Source organism: Suncus etruscus, chromosome 12 (genome assembly GCF_024139225.1).
Source record: "Suncus etruscus isolate mSunEtr1 chromosome 12, mSunEtr1.pri.cur, whole genome shotgun sequence".
Lineage (NCBI taxonomy): Eukaryota > Metazoa > Chordata > Mammalia > Eulipotyphla > Soricidae > Suncus > Suncus etruscus.
The window spans coordinates 46,620,791-46,639,034 of NC_064859.1; the positions used below are offsets into that span (position 1 = coordinate 46,620,791).

General features: G+C 37.0%; 1 protein-coding gene and 1 pseudogene across 3 annotated transcripts in view; both read left to right on the forward strand.

Annotated features, from left to right (window-relative positions):
• The window catches only part of LOC126024534 (small integral membrane protein 8-like), a 1,114,930-nt pseudogene that overhangs the window by 1,069,277 nt on the left and 27,409 nt on the right, over positions 1-18,244 (forward strand).
• CTNNA2 (catenin alpha 2) overlaps positions 8,847-18,244 on the forward strand; it is a 1,246,345-nt gene continuing 1,236,947 nt past the window's right edge. For all 3 annotated transcript variants that reach the window (XM_049784907.1, XM_049784908.1, XM_049784909.1), the window contains exon 1: positions 8,847-8,961. The gene's annotated coding sequence lies outside the window, so the exon portion shown is untranslated. The remainder of the gene's footprint in view (positions 8,962-18,244) is intronic.

Consider the following 18,244-nt stretch of genomic DNA (forward strand, 5'->3'; position numbering starts at 1 on the left):
TATGACAGACTTACTTTCACTGTGAAAATCCCCACTTACACTATTTTCACAGTGATAGACTGGGGACATTTAGCTTTGGTTGTGCAGTGTGATTTCTATGCCCTTCAAAACCATTTGGTAGTTGCTCCTCCTCATGGGGCATTAATAATAAGAGACATTGGAACCAGGATACACTCCATACTACTGGCTATAGTCATTGACTCCACTATTAACAGAGCCTCTTTGTTGACCAACTTGAGTCTTCCCCATGATTATTGTATATATTAAAATGTAGACATAAGTGATTTTTAAATGGTCCTGAGTTTTCATATAGACCTCCTGGATACAAATGGCAACATTATTTTCTTATTTTCTCAAAATAATTTAAATTGGACAATACATATAATGCCTGTCTCGAAGACAGGCAGGGAGTGGGATGGAGGAAGAATCGGGGCATTGGTGGTGGGAAGGGTCGCACTGGTGAAGGGGGATGTACATTTTAGTAACTGAAACGAAACTACAAACAAGTATGTAACCATGGTGCTTAAATAAAAAATATTTATAAAAATTATAAAGACTATTACAATTTGGATTAAAAGTTTGGAATATGTGTTTGAGTGAGGTGTTGAGATAGATTCCCAAAGTGTTGTAAGTTATTAAATGGTATAATTCAGTTTTTTTATTAAAATGAGATTCTATTCAAGATCATAAAGAGGTGAGTAATTTAATTAGCATTGGGGTCATACCTGTCAGTGGTCAGGGCATATTCCTGGCTCTGTGCTCAGAAATCACTTCTGGTTGGTACTTGGGGACCCCGGGACCATAATGCTTTGTCACAGTTTGAACCAAGGTCAGCCCTGGTTTTCCTGAACAATGTCTCTGAACTCTACAGACTTTTTTTCTATGGCCAGCCCAAACTTTCCGTGAGCATAATATGGGACACTCAAGGGGATGATTACTGGGGCATGTAGTGCTGAGAGTATATCTTCCCCATTCCACATACTTATGAAAAAATATCCCAACCTAGTCAAAATAAGCTAGGAATAATCTCTTTATTATTTATTTATTTATTACTGTTTTAGGTCCACTCCCAGCTATGTGCTCAGAAATTGTTCCTGGTAGACACAGGGTGACCATATGGGATGCTTGGATGTGAACCACCATCCCTCCTGGGTCAGCTGTGTGCAAGATAAACATCTAAAGAGTAAACCCATTATTTCTTCCAGAATCTATGAACACTTCATTGCAGGTTGAAATGCATAAACTGAGGTCCTCTGATTTCTTTTGGTTGTTAGGCAAGAATTTATTCTCAGCTCCGAGAACTTGCTTCAATTTTTTGCTTTATTGTCCCTTCAGAGACAAATACAAAAAAGAAACAAAAATGAAAACAAACACAGACATGCAAAATAAAATATCCAAACCAATTCTCTCATTATCACATTTGGCAAACCTTTGGCTTTTGTGTTTAATTACTTTCGTCCACTTGTTTTGATTGTTAGGTTTTTTTTGAGGTTTTGGGTCATGCACAGCCCTTTTAAGACTGCTGCTAATTTGATGCTGTTGAGTCACTCTTGGTAGTTCTCATAAGTTTTCCAGTGCCAGGGAGGTGAATTTGGGTCTCCTAAACACACAACATGCACCCCAGACTATTGAGTTATTTCTCTGACCACGTTCTTCATTTTTTTTTTGGAGTTTATTTATTTTTTTTACGTTCTTCATTTTTAAGAGCACATTTTTTTTTCCTATCCAAGTAATCAACAACAATTTACACTTATAAACTTTACAGGTGTGTGTTCCTTTTGTCTTAATATAAAGGCATCTTCAAGAAGAAAACTGGCACTTTCCAAACAAGTGGAAGCAGAGATAAACAGATGGGAATATATCAAGCTCTGCACCTCAATGGAAACAGTGCCCAGGATACAGAAACCACCCACTAAGTGGGAGAAATTATTCACACCAATACCCAATATATATGGGGGTTAATATCCAAAAATATAGCAAGGCACTGACAGAACTTTACAAGAAAAAAATCTAATCCCATCAAAATATGGGAAGAAGAAATTGAACAGACACATTGTCAAAGAAGAAATACAAATGGCCAAAAGCACATGTAAAAAATGCTCCACATCACTAATCATCAGGGAGATGTAAATCAAAACAACTATGAGGTGCCATCTCACACCTCAGAGATTGGTGCATATCACAAAAAATGAGAACAAGCAGTGCTGGCGGGGATGTGGAGAGAAAGGAACTCTTATCCACTGCTGGTGGGAATGCTGTCTAGTCCAACCTTTATGGAAAGAGATATGGAGATTCCTCCAAAAACTGAAAATTGAGCTACCATATGATGCAGCTATACCACTCATAGGGATGTACCCTAAGTACAAAAAAAATGCATTACAAAAATCCATTCCTTTCACCTATATTCATTGCAGCACTATTTACAATAGCCAGGCTCTGGAAACAACCAAGATGCCCTTCAACAGATGAATGGCTAAAGAAACTGTGGTACATATACACAATGGAATATTATGCAGCAATCAGGAGAGATGAAGTCATGAAATTTTCCAATATGTGGATGTACATGGACTCTATTATGCTGAGTGAAATAAGCCAGAGGGAGCGAGATAGACACAGAATAGTCTCACTCATCTATGGGTTTTAAGAAAAATAGAAGGCATTCTGGCAATAATTTTCAGAGACAAAAGAGAGGAGGGCTAGAAGTTCCAGCCCACTACATGAATCTCACCACAAAACGTGGTGAGTGCAGTTAGAGAAATAACTACATTGAGAACTATCCTAACAATGAGAATGAATGAGGGGAAGTAGAAAGCCTGTTTTAGAGTACAGACGAGGTGGTGTGGGGAGGAGAGAGATTTGGGACATTGGTGATGGGAATGTTGCACTGGTGAAGGGGGTGTTCTTTACATGAGGGAAACCCAACTACAATCATGTTTGAAATCAAGTTATTTAAATAAAGTTATTGAAAAAAAAGAGTCTATTCGGAAAAAATATATTTGTCAATTCTGAGATTGAGTATGGCTATATTTTGGGGTCTTTCTACAACATTGTATATATGTATGCCATTCCAGTTGTGTGCTATTTACCATAATAAGCTAATTGGAATGGCATCTTCAATCTCTGTTTAGTGGTTTTAGAAAATATGACAAACAGGCACATAAGGAGACACGGACTAATGGCCAAGTTTGAAAGTTAACTGGACATCCCAGATTGAGCTAAATATTGGGCATTTATCTACTATAATATCACTCCTGAACCCTGAATCCCATACATGAGCCATTGTTTGAATTGACAGAGACATTAAGGACAGTTAGTAAGGACAGAAATATTTCAATAGGTACAATAAAGAGAAGAGAGCAAGGTTATTTCACAAATCCAAACAGCTACCTTTAAGTCAACATTTTAATTTTCTTCCTTGCCTATATTGCCCTCTATGTTTACTAGATCCTACCTTTTTAATGCTATTCTTTCCTGGATGCATTTTTAAATAAATAAATTCTTTAATTGAATCACCATGAGGCACACAATTATAAAGCTTTTCCTGAGTGACTCTCAGTCATACAAAGTAAACATTTTTCTCCAGTGAAATTTCCAACCACAAAATGTCCCCAGTTTCTCTCTTATCTTCCCACTCATCTGCCCTAACCTGAGTCTTTCTCTGTGGAGGAAAATTTTCTTCTATTTCTTCATTTTTTATATACTATGGTTTGCAATATTATTACTGAAGATTTATCATGGATGTAACTTTATCTCCTTTCAACATCCAGTTCTTGTTCAGAGTGATCATTTGTAATTAACTTTGTCATATTAGATACTTCTCTGCTCTTACTGTACTTCTCCACTATTTGTGGCAAGCTTCTTTCCATGAACTGTTTCTCCTGGCCCTCATCTCTGGTTTGGATATTATTACCATATTATCTTCTATTATATTACACAAATAAGTGTGATCATTATATATCCCTCTCTCTGTTTCATTTTTCTTAGTATAATATTCTCCATATCTAATATCTAAACATGTACACATATTTAATGAATTTTATAGTTATTTCATGAATTACTTTCTTCAAACAACTGCATAGTATTCCATCATGGAGATGGGCCATAGTTTTTTTAGTTACTCATCTGTTCTCCAGCATTTGAGTACTTCCAGATTCTGGCTATTGTGAAGAGTGTGCAATGAACTTAAAGAGAAGAGTGCTTTTCTGCATTGAGTTTTTAGATACTAGGGTATATTCCTAGGAGCAGTATTGCTAGGTCATATTGAAAAACAATATCTAGTTTTTGAGGAATATTCCTATTGTTTTCAAAAAAGGCTAGGCCAGTTTCCATTCCCACCATTCGTGAATGAGAGTCCTCTTATCCCTCCACTGGATGCATTCTTGATAACAGTGCTATCTATTGTATTCTTTTCTGGGAATACTTTAGCTTGCTTGCTTACGTTTTAAAGGACTGGAATTGTTTTGTTCAAGGAACTATCCAAATCTTGGGAGTTTTTGTTAGGAGATGACTTGCAACAGTTAAAGTATTTTAAGATATGAAGAGAGAGAATTTTTATATACCTGAAACACTCATTATGCATATACTATTATACATTTTACCTAAGAATATTTTGAAACTTGTTTTCAAAAGGGAATCTGGATATCATAGGATAAAATACTATAATTTTAGAATAATTATTCAGTTTTTAATTATTAAAAGAGCATGTAAAGTAAGTAAAATGAATTTCTCATCTTCAAAAATAAATCATAGTTTGAATTTTTAGAGATGAAATTTGTTTGTGAAAACAGCTTGGATTGTTCATTTGGGAAAATATTCTGGGGACACTCTCCATATGCAATAATATTGAGACAGATTCTCAAAAGTATAAAGGTTTGAAAGTCTAAGTTTATTTTCTATATTCATAACTCTTAGCATTGTATTTTAATAATTCAATGGAAGTAAACTTCTAATCCAGGTATTATCCAGATAATGGATTACTGTTAGTTTTTAAAATAAACTAAGTGTAATAAAAATAGAGGAAATTTGATGTAACTTTTTAAGTGTAATGAGTCAATCTGAAATAACTACATATTATATGATAATTATATTATATTCTGGGAAAGGCAAAGCATGCCTATATTTAAAATGCAAGAATGCAAGATAGATAGGAAGTTAAGTATATTATGTATGTCAATGCTGTGTTGAATACATGTTACAATACATTCACCAAAACCCACTCTATGTGCAAGTGAATTTTAGTGTCAATTATAAACCGTGTTTGATAACGATAGTGAACTTAGATCTATAAATTTTCACAAATGTGCCACTATAGTGAATGCCAATATTGGAGGAAGGGTTTGCATGCTTGGTAAGAGAAATAAAAGGGAATGTTCTGTCTTTTCTACAGTTTTTTTTTCCTGAAAATTTAGAATTAAGGGGAAATTTTTTATTCAATATAAAATGCTCACACAATAAAGAAATGTGAGGAACTGACGAACCAAATATCTCTTTGTAGCCATTTTACATTTATTGCACAAACACTAGGGACAATTTTACTTAGAATTGCCAATATTTAGAGTCGATTCTAAAATCTAGATGCCACAATACTTTAGGCTAAATGTTTTTTAATTGCATATTGTACTTTTCCCATTTTCACACATAATTTTTGTTTTATTTTTTTATTATGTTGACACTAAACTTTAATAAAAAAGGGGAGGGGAGAATCGCTTCTTTTCTGAGGACTTTTCGGGAGTTCACTTCATTGAAATGATAAACAAGTAAATCAGAAAATAGAAAACAGCTATAGAATAGAAAACAACATTGTTTTAAAACAACAATAAATATAAAATATTCCCTTGGTCTTACAATAGATTAAAATATAGTTTCTCTTACTGTAAGGATGTTTTTACTTTTTTTAAAAAATGTATTTTGACTATAGTGGATTACAAGTCTTTCACAGTAATATTTTAGGTACATAGTGATATTGAATCAGGGGCATTCCCACCACCAATGTTGTCCTCCCTCCACCCCTGTTCCCAGTATGCATCCCATATCCTCCTCCTTGACCCCCTGGGCTGCTAGTATAAGTGTTTCCCTCTGTGTCTAGCATGCTGTAGACTGGGTATTGATTCTGTTGTCGTTGGTTTTGTATTTGGTGTTTAAGTTTGATCATTTTTTTTATTTCTACTTAATGTACATATGACTGCTTCATCTGGGTACCCTCCATTTTTACTTTTATTATAAATAAATAAGCATGGTTAAAATAATAGAGTGATTCATCATAATAGTTGGGGTGGAGGTTTTCCTTTATTCAAGAAACTTACTACATACTTTTGAGGAAAAAGCTCGAAAATCTTAGCTTTTATTTTCCAATCAGTATCTTAACATGTTTTGCTTGAATAAATCCCTATCACTATATTATTGACAGACAAAAATTTTGCACATTCTGAAAATAATGAAGAAGGCCAAGATCTAAGAATAAATGTATGGTCTTAAGAACTCATTTACGGGCTAGAGTAGTAGCAAAGTGGTAGGCCATGCATGTGGCCAACCAAGGATAGATATAGGTTTGATTCCTGGCATCTCATATGGTCCTCAGAGCCAGAAGCTCTTTCTGAGAGCAGAGCCAGGAGTAACCCCTGACCACCACTGTGCCCCCCAGAACAAGGCAAGCACCCTTACCTGCTATACTATCTTTTTGACCCTCCTACTTAATTAAATTTGAAGCAACCCCATGAACAAAAACTTACAAATTTATAATGACTTTTAAAGGTTTCTAAATAATTCTGATATATATATATATATATATATACATATCACTATAAAACAGAACCAAAATATTTCAATTTAGCAGGGACATATTTCTACATTTTTCTCAGTCTATCTGCCACCAATCCAACCACAGAGGTACACATATAGACTTAATTTAAAACAATGAACAAAACTATAGATGAATCCTCCAAAGCTAAAGAGATATTTTTTTATAAACTGTTGGCCTGTAACTTTCTGTTGACTAGCAACTATAGTAGTAAAAATAAATTAAATCTCTAGTCAATATTCTGCCTGACTTAGTTGGGACTACTATTCCATGTTCTAGGATCCTTTAAAATCGGAGATGTTCTTCAGCTCTATAAAAACAACAATAAAAACAACAACAAAACAGTAATTACTTATTCAAGAGTCTATATGTTAAACTGTGTCTACCATTTTAGGACCCTCTGATGCTTGCCTAAACCTTACAATCCTTCCTTTAAAATCTAGCTGAAGGTCCGTTTCATTCTTATGTACTTGTTCCCAGTGCTCTTTCCCTTTTATGCTTGGTTTAGCTAGCTTGGCCCATCCGCTGGAGCTTAGAGCACATTTACTTCAGGAAGCACATGTGAGCCCTTCCAGAGTATTTCTTTCTATAGGCTGAGCCTAAGGAAAAAGCTAATGGGAGGAGAATGTTGTTTCACTGTCCGTGGTCCTGAAACATTGTCCTAGGCTACAATATTTTTTTTCCTAAACCTAGATTTGGTGACTTTTCTACTTCTTACCCTCCAGTTTTCTTTTTTCTTTCAAACTGGTAAACTAATGGAGACCAGAATAAAGGGCAAAAATGCATTGAGAGATGACAGAGAAATGGATGGAAGTGGTTCTTCAGTCATTGTCAAAAGAAAGCAATATACTTGGATTTGACTTATTTTCAAACAATTGCAAAGACCAGTTTTAGGATAAGACACACAAGATATAGTTGATAAAAGCCAGGGTAGGGGTGCAAAAACTGTGATGCTAAAGCATGCGAGTGCCAGCATAAACACACTGATGTGTGTGGAGGAGGAGCTGAGGCATTCCCATGTTGTCAATGCAGATTAACTCTTGGCATTTAAAACCACCTTTGGTTTTTTCTTTGTCTTGATTTTTTTCCCATTAAAACCAAGTAGCAGAACAAAGACAACTAACTGCAACTTAATGGCTTCGCATTGCATTTGCAGTCACTCTGCGCGTGGTTGGGCCCCAGCACTTCTGCAACAGTTTCATTTCCCCAACACACCCAGCAGAGGCAGGCCACGGTGCGGGGCAGAGCAGGGAATTCCTTAATCTGTTGTGTCCCACAACTAACTAGAATCACCGGATATTAAACATTAAAATATATATAAATAAATATATATATAAATAAAATCTCAAGATGTTTAGTTTGAGTGGAACCAACTGGAGGCGCAGAGGTAGCTGTGGATGAATAAAAACAGCAGTCCACAAAAGCGTGGAATAAATGAGCAAAATGTGCAATTGCTGCAACACGCGCCCCTTGGTTTTTCTAGGCCTTTAATAAAAGTCCAATGATCCTACTCCTGGGAATGAGGGGTCCCCCCATGCAACGTTATCTCCATGTTCCCCGCCCTGGGGCCCTTCCTGAATATTCCCCTTTTGCTCCTGTGTAGCCCTCTCTTCTCCCTCTAGACCCCCACCAAGACTTCGCTGCAAGCGTCGGGGTTCTTCTAGTCCTGGTGACTCTGGTCCCCGCCCCGCTGGGGAACGCGGTTGTCATGGCCACGGCACCTGCGCCCTTCGCCGCCTGCGCCCCGGGGCCGGCCCCATCGTCCCCGCGCGCGTCCCCGCGCGGCCGGGAGCGCGCACCCCCCACCCGAGTCGCTCCCACTGTGCCGGGCAGCCGCGGGGACGCGCGAGCGAGGGAGCGAGCGACGGCCGCGCCTGCGCACTGGGCCGCCTCCCCTAGCGGCGATCCGGGCTCTGCCGCCGCCGCCGCCGCCGCCGCCGCTCGCGCTTGGGCAGGACGCGGGCCGGGCAGGGGGGAGCCGCTGGACTGGAGAGAGAGAGCCGCGAGGGAGGCGGGCGGAGACCGGGGAGGCGCCGCACCTCGGCCCGGACGCGGCTACTGCAGCTGCTGCCCTCGCTCCCGTCTCAGACGGCTGTCAGTCCTATTCCGTGCAGCCTGCGAGGAGGAATCGGGAGGCGGCGAGAAAGTGGTACCCAGCCTGGGAGGTGAGTCCCGGGCAAGAGCATCCTTCATCCTCGCTGCCTCGCGCCGGCCCCTCCATCCTCCGCCGCCCGCCCGCAGCCTTCCCTACATCCCTCTCTGCGCCCCGCTCCTGCTCCTGCTCCTGCTCCTCTCCCTTCTAGCCCTGCTCCAGGCCCCCTTTTCTTCCCTCCCAGCCCCACTTCCTCCCCACCCTCTTTCTTTCTTTATTTCTTTCTTCCCCGCCGTCCTTGGATGGAGCCCTTCGCCCAGCCTGTGCCTCTTGTCTGCTGCATCTCTCTCTCTCCCTCCCTCTCTCTCTCTCTCTCTCTCTCTCTCTCTCTCTCTCTCTCTCTCTCTCTCTCTCTCTCTCTCTCTCTTCTCTTCTCTTTCTCTCCTCTCTTTCCTCTCTCCTCTCTCTCAGCGGTAGAACCCTTTGCCTGCCTGCTACAACTCTCTGGCTTCTTCAGGGGCGCCTCTGCACAGAGCCATGCTCTTGTCCCCCAGGATGCTCTGATGATGCTCTGCAGTTCCCTAAATGCTGTAGATCTGGGGTCAAGTTAGGGACCTTGCTGGAGTCGCTCAGGCAAGAAAGGTCAGGACAATGGCCCTCCCTTAGGGGTTTTTTTGCTGGTAGCATGGGGGTGGGGAAGGGTGCACTTAGACCTGATGCCAAGCACTCCTCCTTCACGCCCCTCTTGAGCAGTTGCTTTTTTAACTCTGCCTGCAAAAGACATCGACTCCGTGTATGTGTGTGCATGTGTGTGTGTGTGTGTGTGTGTGTGTGTGTGTGTGTTGGCCCATTCAGCCTGCCCATCCTTGATTGGGAGAAGCCACCAGGGAAGAAGAGGAGAGAGAGGCAGAGAAGCAGTGAGGGAGAAGAGCAAGGGAGGGTGTTGGCAGTGGATTTCCCCGCCCCACCCCCAGGCCTCTGTGCATTGATATTTTCAAACCACCCGCCTAATATTTGGCCTTGCGTGGAACCCGTGTGTCCTTATTTTTGTCACTGTCTACTTCACAAGCAGGCGCTCTAAACTTGAATGCAGTGCACCCCAGCAGGATGTAGATGCAGGTTGGGTCAGCACACAAAACAGCAAGGCACAATGATTTGGGAAAGTGGGAAAAGGAAAAATGAAAGAGATTCACTTTCAGTAACAATGGGTTAATTTCTAAAGGAGGACGAAGGACAGTTTTTAGAATAACGAGGTTATACTCCCCGTGTCCTATAAATTTAGCCTTTTGATAGCTGGGTATGCATTGTCATCTTTAGCAGATATTCTCAACCCTGTCTCATCCAGGTTAAAGGAAAATGTTTGAAAAGAAATTTACTATGTGATTCTGTTTTTGATTTACACCAATGGGAAAGTTGAATTCTCTTCTGCTTCCTTAACAATATTAAATATCACTTGGTTTGTCATATATTGCCTTTCAAATAAGAAATGTTATTTTGCATTTTTTAGCTTATGTTATAACCCCTTGCTAGGCATATACATAGTATATACATATACACACAACTTTGCCAGTTTTCTGTTTTTGCAGATATTGATGCTAAGAAAGTTTACTCATGCATGGTGGGAGAGCTGTACCTTAAAACATTTGGTATACTCATCATTTCAGAAAAGTAGAAAGTCCCGTAGACTAAGTTTAAATCAGAAGTATTTAGAAACTTGTATCTATCCTATAGAGATCCTTCTTTTCAGAATAAAAGAAACTGAGTATCTATAGAATATCTGTATTTGATATTTTCAGGAATGTTGTGCCTCTCTCTCTCTGTGTGTGTGTGTGTGTGTGTGTGTGAAATTGATGGCAGATAGATAGAATGAAATTGCAGTGAAAAACTATGCTGGAGAGCATGCTATTGATTTTTTTTCCTTTTCGCTTAAATTACTATATGCCAGTAGTGCAATATGCACTTTGCTTTTTATGGAATGTAAAATAGAAGTTTTAATGAAGAGAATTACTTTCCAAAGTGATTGAGTGATGATTTCACGAGGAGGTTATATAGTTAATCATCTGACTCAGTTTGGGGCAAGTGTTTAATGCTAGGAATGATGGACCCAGCCCCTCTTGATAGAAATGCATTTCTATCAAAACACTGGCTGACTCTTAAGCAAGAGGCAGAGGTTTGGTTGAATTATCAGTGTTCCCAAAACTTTGATACATAACTGCAGTCAACCTATACATATAAGTAATGTTGCTTAATAATCAAGCCCGGAGTATTTATTATAGCTACTGTTCCTTTCTCTTGTACTGCCATAAAATCAGTGGAAAACTTTAGTGGTAACTCTATATGAATAGAATTAGAGAGTTTTATCTTAATTTACTTTCAGGAATACTTTTCTCTTTTTAATGCTCTTGTGTGTGCGTGTGTGTATATGTCTTTGTAATTAATAATGAGGAGGAAAAACGACTCTGCTCTTTTTTCATTGCAGTTTTTCTACACATAGTGATGTGGGTACATGTCTTAGTTTTTAATTTTATGCTTGCAATGGAAAAAGTATCTTTTATTTGTTTTATTTTCACATTCTTTCACCTAGTAAAAACTCAGTATGTCAGATTAGAAGAAAACAGTAAAGAAAGTAACTGTTTCTTTATAACAAGATTTGAAGGGGGTTAAATAAAATATGAAATAAAAAGGGACTAGAGACTTAAAATTAATATTTTGCTACTCTGACTGTAGTTTGACAATTTGCAGATCTACTTCCTTGAAGAAGTTTATTTCTAGAATCTTCTGCTTTTGAAATTGTATTGGGGTGGGTGGGGAAATATGGTTCATATGCTGACCTGGTACTCTTTCACCCCGATATGGATCCAGAGGAAATTCATGGGGCAGAGTAAGTGAGGCCCTTGATCACTACCAGTGTGGGCCTTGTCTGGTATTGCAGGACAGAAGCACCGCTGCATCTTGAGCCCAAACACTAAACTTGGTTGACTGCGAATTGATTACCTGCAGTGCCCCCCCATGTCTCTTCATCGAGCACCACTTGGGAACTACAACCAAATAACTACAGCCATATAACCCCCTTAAAAATCATTATCCATAACACTGAGAAAATGTAAACAGTTTGTAGACTGAGAGAATATATTCTGTATCTATTCTCTGTGCCTCTTTCCCTCCAGCTCTTCACTTTACCCTTTGCTAAGTGTGTGAGGAATTCAAGAAGTAAAAGACACCCTCTTTAAAGGCTATTTGAGGAAAACAGGTCCTTGTCTGACAGAGGTCTTATTTCACAGAGGCAAAGAACTAAACTCATTGGAGAGTGCTTTGAAATGGAATCAGACTCTCTTCTTTAATAGCAGTGTGTCCTGTAGAACTTAGTCCTTGTGTACTACTAACTCCTTTCTCCAGCTGTAAAACAGGAATGATGCTTGGCTCATAGGATTGATTATAGGAGTAAATATATTTAGCCTGGTGACCTATAAACCATTTGCTTGTAGAAACTGAAGAGCCAGGCAGTATTAAAGAGATTTTGAAGACGACAGATATCTATATAGCTCAGAAAAGATTATTACCTATAGCTGGCCTGGGGCAGAGGCACTGGGGAGGATTCCAGGCAGCTTAAATAACTAGAAAAGTGGGAGACAAGCAACCACACTTTTCTTTCAAAGGCAGCTTTTTTTCCCCTTTGTTTTAGTTTAGAAAGTTCTTTGCTCAACTTGTTTCCCACACTGGTGAGTGTTTTGTATCAAGCTGTTACTGAGTTCTTACACCATCATTTGGGATAACTTGTAGCATTCTATCTTGTAGACAGAGCGTGCATTCTCTCACCAATGATGTTCAGCTTCCTCAGGGGCCCATGTTTTAGTTCTTTTTCTCACCCCGAGTTACTTTCCAAGACACACATTTCTGTAACAGTATGAGAACACAGGCTACTCTTTTTTTTTTATCTCATTTCAAGACAGAAATGACCTTTCTAAACAATAAGGATTTTATAATGCCAATTATCACAACTATCTTTTATTCTGATTCATTGACTATTCTAGGATCATATTTTAGATAACCTTCTCCAGGATTATTTTATTTGGCAGACATGAAATCAGTAATTTTTGGAGTAATTGTACTTCTCAGAACTTTTATTTCTTGTTACCACAGTTTCTTTTGGGGAGTATTCAGAATTATTAGTAATATCAAATATCTGATGATTTCAGGTGTTTTTCTGGAAGATTAAGGTATGATGAATACAAGGTTTGTTTAGAATTATGCACAAAGTAATTTGACATCTGCTACTTGTAGAATGACATCTGGATATATCTATAGCTACATGTTTAAATTTCTTAGTGTTCATTAACTATCTTGATATATATATCCTTAATATATTAAATAGGATAAGTTACACAAATAAAATTATCTGTATTGTAAATAGATTTTCAGGAAATTTAACATACATAAGTTACAATTGTTGTTATTTATAATTCTCACTTAAATACATTTTCACAATTTATTTATTTTTTATTATTTGATTATTATTTATTGTTTTATTTATTATTTTATTATTCTAAATAGTAAATTTATCTTACTTATTATATTGAATTCTGGTAATATACCACATATGCCAAATATATATAGTCTCATGTGTATTGAAATGCATTATTATAAATATATATATATATTTTGAAAAGGACACAATTTGACAAAACATAGACTTTGGCATTATTGTCTCCTATTTTAAGGGTTTTCTCAACATCCTGATGTATAAAAAATTCAATAGATCTACATTTTCAATTGTATCACTTATCAGTTAATATGAAAAAATAAGTACTATTTTTACAAAATAAATGTTAGACATTTTAGTACAATTATATATTTGCAACTCTTTGAAATGACTCTTTGCAATACCAAGATAATGTGCTTTTTAAACTTAACTGTATAGGATTCCCCCCCCTTGTTTTAAAAAAGACTGTATTGCCACATTCAATTTTTCTGTTACTTTTTAGGCATGAAGACAGTATGCACTAAACTGGAAAAGTATCTTTTTTTCAAAAATTAAGATGGTGATAAAATAGAGATAGGTGAAGGATGAAAAAAATGACTTAATATTCTGTTTTTTGAATTAATATATTTACTTAAACACCATGATTACAAACATGATTTAGCTAGGTTTCAGTCATAAAAAGAACACACTCTTTAGCCTTGTGAGCTCAAAATCATATAACTGCTGATTTTTAGTATTTTTATAATATTTTGGTCTTACTAATAAATCAATAGTTTTCTGTTATAAAGCACTATCAATGCTTAAACATTTACAAATATGTATGTATGCATATATATATAAATTTCACACATCTACATATGTACATGGGCTATCATATACTTCTTTATCTGAAAACATATGTAAAATTGCATGCAGGTTTGTTCACTTAGATCTTTTGGGGACTGAAATGATCAAACCAAAGTAATCAACATTTGTGTAATTTCCTGATTGGGTCAGTGATTCAAATCAAATAGTATCCTTACTATAGCTTTTTATTTTTATTTATTTGCTTTTTTGGCCACACCCAGTGATGCTCAGTGATTACTCTTGGCTATGTGCACAGAAATCACTCCTGGCAGGGGACCATATGGGATGCTGGGGATTGAACTGAGGTCTGTCCTGCGTCAGCCGTGTATAAGGCAAATGCCTTATTGCTGCTCTATCACTCGGGCCCCTAGTTTTTTTAATTTTTGTTTTGCTATATTTTGTTTTTAGGCCACACTCAGCTCTACTCAGGGATAACTTCTAGCTCTGAGCTCTGGGATCACTCCTGGAGGTGCTCAGGGACTGTATGGAGAGCCAGGAATTGATCTTGGGTCAGCAGTGTGCAAGGCAACTACCACTCTACTGCTGTGATTACCCATCTCAATTATTCTATGTTAAATGAGTAGACATGCCGAAGGGTAAGCAAAATGATTTTTAAGATTCCATATCAAAAGAGAAAAATCAGTGCTTTTGAGATTGCATATTGTGTAAATTTGGCTTAGTCTTTTTATTATATATCTGCAATAAGTCTATAATTATATTTATTAGTATCTTGATGTTTCATAGATAATGTCATGAGTTCTTGATGGTGAAGTGTCAAGAATAATTTTTCTTAGGGCCAGAGCAGTAGCGTGGAGCAGTAAGGTGTTTCCCTTGCTGGCGCTAGCCAAGGACGGACCGTGGTTTGATCCCCCAACATTCCATATGGTTCCCCAAGCCAGGAGTGATTTCTGAGCATATAGCCAGGTGTAACCCATGAGCATCACTGGGTGTGGCTCAAAAAATCCTCCCCCAAAAACAAAAACAACAAACAAAAAAATCATTTTTATCCTAGCACCCACACAAAACAAAGTAGACTATATAAATGATCGAAGAACTAAAGTTCCCATTGGATTTTAAAGTGAACTTAGATGAGAGTTTAGTGAATCTGAGACATTCTAAGTTTATTGTAATTCTGTTGGGTTTCAAGTAATTATTAAAATGCCATTGATTTATCTTTCAGTAAAATGGTAGAATGTTCCTTCACTGTCTCAAAAATGCTACTTTTCTTCATGATTCCAAGGATATCTATAATTTTTGAGTTAGTGACATCCCTATTAACTACGCAATGATTCATACCTATCAGGATCATTTCAGAAAGTAGGCTTCCTCACCAAGTAGGTAAAAGGGACCTAAATATGTATTCACATACATAATTTTATTGGTAGAAGTACATCTATATGTAAAACTTTCTCTATTTGCTTATGTACTTTGTGCAGTTTTAAAATTTACGTAGTTAAGAACAAATTAAATAGAAAATTATTTTTTCTTTTTAATAATATATTTATTTAAACACCATGATTACAAACATGATTGTTATTGGGTGTCAGTCATATAAAGAATACCCTACCTGTCACCAGTGCGACTTCCTACCACCAATGCCCCCTCCCACCTCACCTCCTGCCTGTATTTCAGACAAGCGAGTGATGAGTGTAGTTAGAGAAATAAGTACACTAACAACTACCACATAATGTTAATGAGTGAGAGAAAAATTATTTTAAAATGTACCTTACTTATGTAGAGTTAGAGAATATAAAACATGGTATTGGACACCAGGTTTTCCTTGATGTTTTCCTTTAGTAAACTAGTAGGGATGTGACTAAATAAAACTTCAGATGCTTCAAGATTATTTATTTTATCTGACTTTTGTGACTTGAATTGGATAATATATAGTCCTCTAACTCTTCTAAATATATAATTTGGCTATGACATTTAAGAATACATTTGTATTTCTTATTTTATCCCATTTTTTCTCTTTTCCAAGGGCATGATAATTTAGCATTCCAGATTTTTTGGGTGAAGAAAGAACTAAGAAACTTTCTCTTCTTTATCTCTTTATTGTTTTTTCTCTATCCTTAAACAATCTCCTTCCTGTACTCATTGATCTTTCATGTGGATAGAAAAAAAACATAGTAAGGAAATAAAAAATGGACCACAAAATTAATGCTGAGTGTCTGCTTATAGAACTGAGTTTGCTCTTTCTCTTTCTCTTTCTCTGTGTCTCTCTCTTTGTTTTACTTTTTTATAGATTAGTTTTCCATGCTCTGGAAATGTATATAAGATGAATTATAGAATATATTCTGTGTTTTATTATTTTCTTTCAACTGAGCTAAATTTTTTGCACGTGATCATCATGATCTTTCAGTTTATCAACTTTTAGAATAAAATACATAAGAAAATATTTGTGATTTGCAAATAAGCAGAAAGATATCTTAGATTTTAAGATCCAAGTATTGCCCATAAATTAATAGAAAAACAAATCATACTACCAAAGTTAATAACAACATATTGTGATGCTCCAAAGACATAAATATTTTAGATTTATTAATAATTATTTTCATTACTACATGCCACAAAGTGCTAATTTTTTGTAGAGAGAACATGTATTTCAATGAAAATACAATGTAAAAATAAACATAATATCTACAGAAATATTTCACAAAATAAGGTATCCCTATGGCCAATTAGTGCAGGGAAAGATGTTTGATAGATTATTCTCTAAAACAATAAAATTCAAAGGCACAATGAGATATCATAGTACAAACACTCAAATCTCTAAATCAAAAAAAAAAATAAACAGGGCCAGAATGATAGCACAGCGGTAGGGCATTTGCCTTGCATGCAGGTGACCCAAGAAAGATCTGGGGTTCTATCCCCAGATTCCCATATGGTCCCTCAGGTGTACCCCAAAAACTGAAAACCAAACCAAAACAAAACAAATTATTTTGCATCATCAATATCTGTATTTGAAAAATTATAAATAAAACCTTTGCTCCAAACCAACTGATATTCCAAGTCATTTTCAAACCAGTCAATGGCAAGAGAAGAGCTGATTTGAATATAACATAAGGACAATAGTGGATTATCTTGGGCACTTTGTTGAAGATCTGTAATATATATAAATATATAGATATAGATATAAACATATATATATCAGTGTCATAAATTTTATACTATTGTAACCATGTTACCTAATGCACATTTTTGAAGTATTCTTAATCACAACTGAGTAAAGAAAAACTTTACAGCAGTGAAAGTAGGAATTGGGGGCACTTGAGGATAGAGTTTGGCAATTTCTTACTATTAAAAATACTGTGGAGAAAGCACAGACTTAACAACACAGAAGACTTGAAATCTAAGCTGAAACCACCTAATATAAATGTGTCTGCCAATGTGTCAGGCAGGGGGTAGGGGATGAAGGAAAATGGGAGCACTGGTGATGGAATTGAGAAATTATATATTAAAGCTCAACTATGAATAACATTAGTAACAGTTGTTTGTTTTTAAGAAATAATGCCTTTAATTGAATCACCATGAGATTCACAGTTGAAACGTTCATTATTGAGTTTCAGTTATACGATGTCCAACACTCTTCATCAATGTACATTTTTGGCCACCTATATCCCCAGTTTCCTTCCTGCCCCCCCCCCCCCAGTGCTCTAGTTCCTGCCTGCCTCTGTGGCAGAGGTGATGAAGACTACTACTACTATTTCCTTTTCTTCCTCTTCCTTCTCCTTCTTTTCTTCCCTCTTCCTCTTCCTCCTCCTGCTCTCTCTTTTTCTTCTTCCTCCTCCTCCTCCTACTCCTCTCATGATCCTTTTTAAGACACTGATTTGCAATATTATTGCCGAAAAGGTATCATGTAGATTACTTTATGTCCTTCCACTACCCAGTTCTTGTCCAGAGTGATCTTTCCAATTATTAATGTCTTAGATAAACAAAGTTATTTAGTTAAATAAAAAATGAAAAACTATTCTTTGGAGATATATCATGCTGTAGTCCTGCACTCAATTGCTATAGTTTGATACTGATC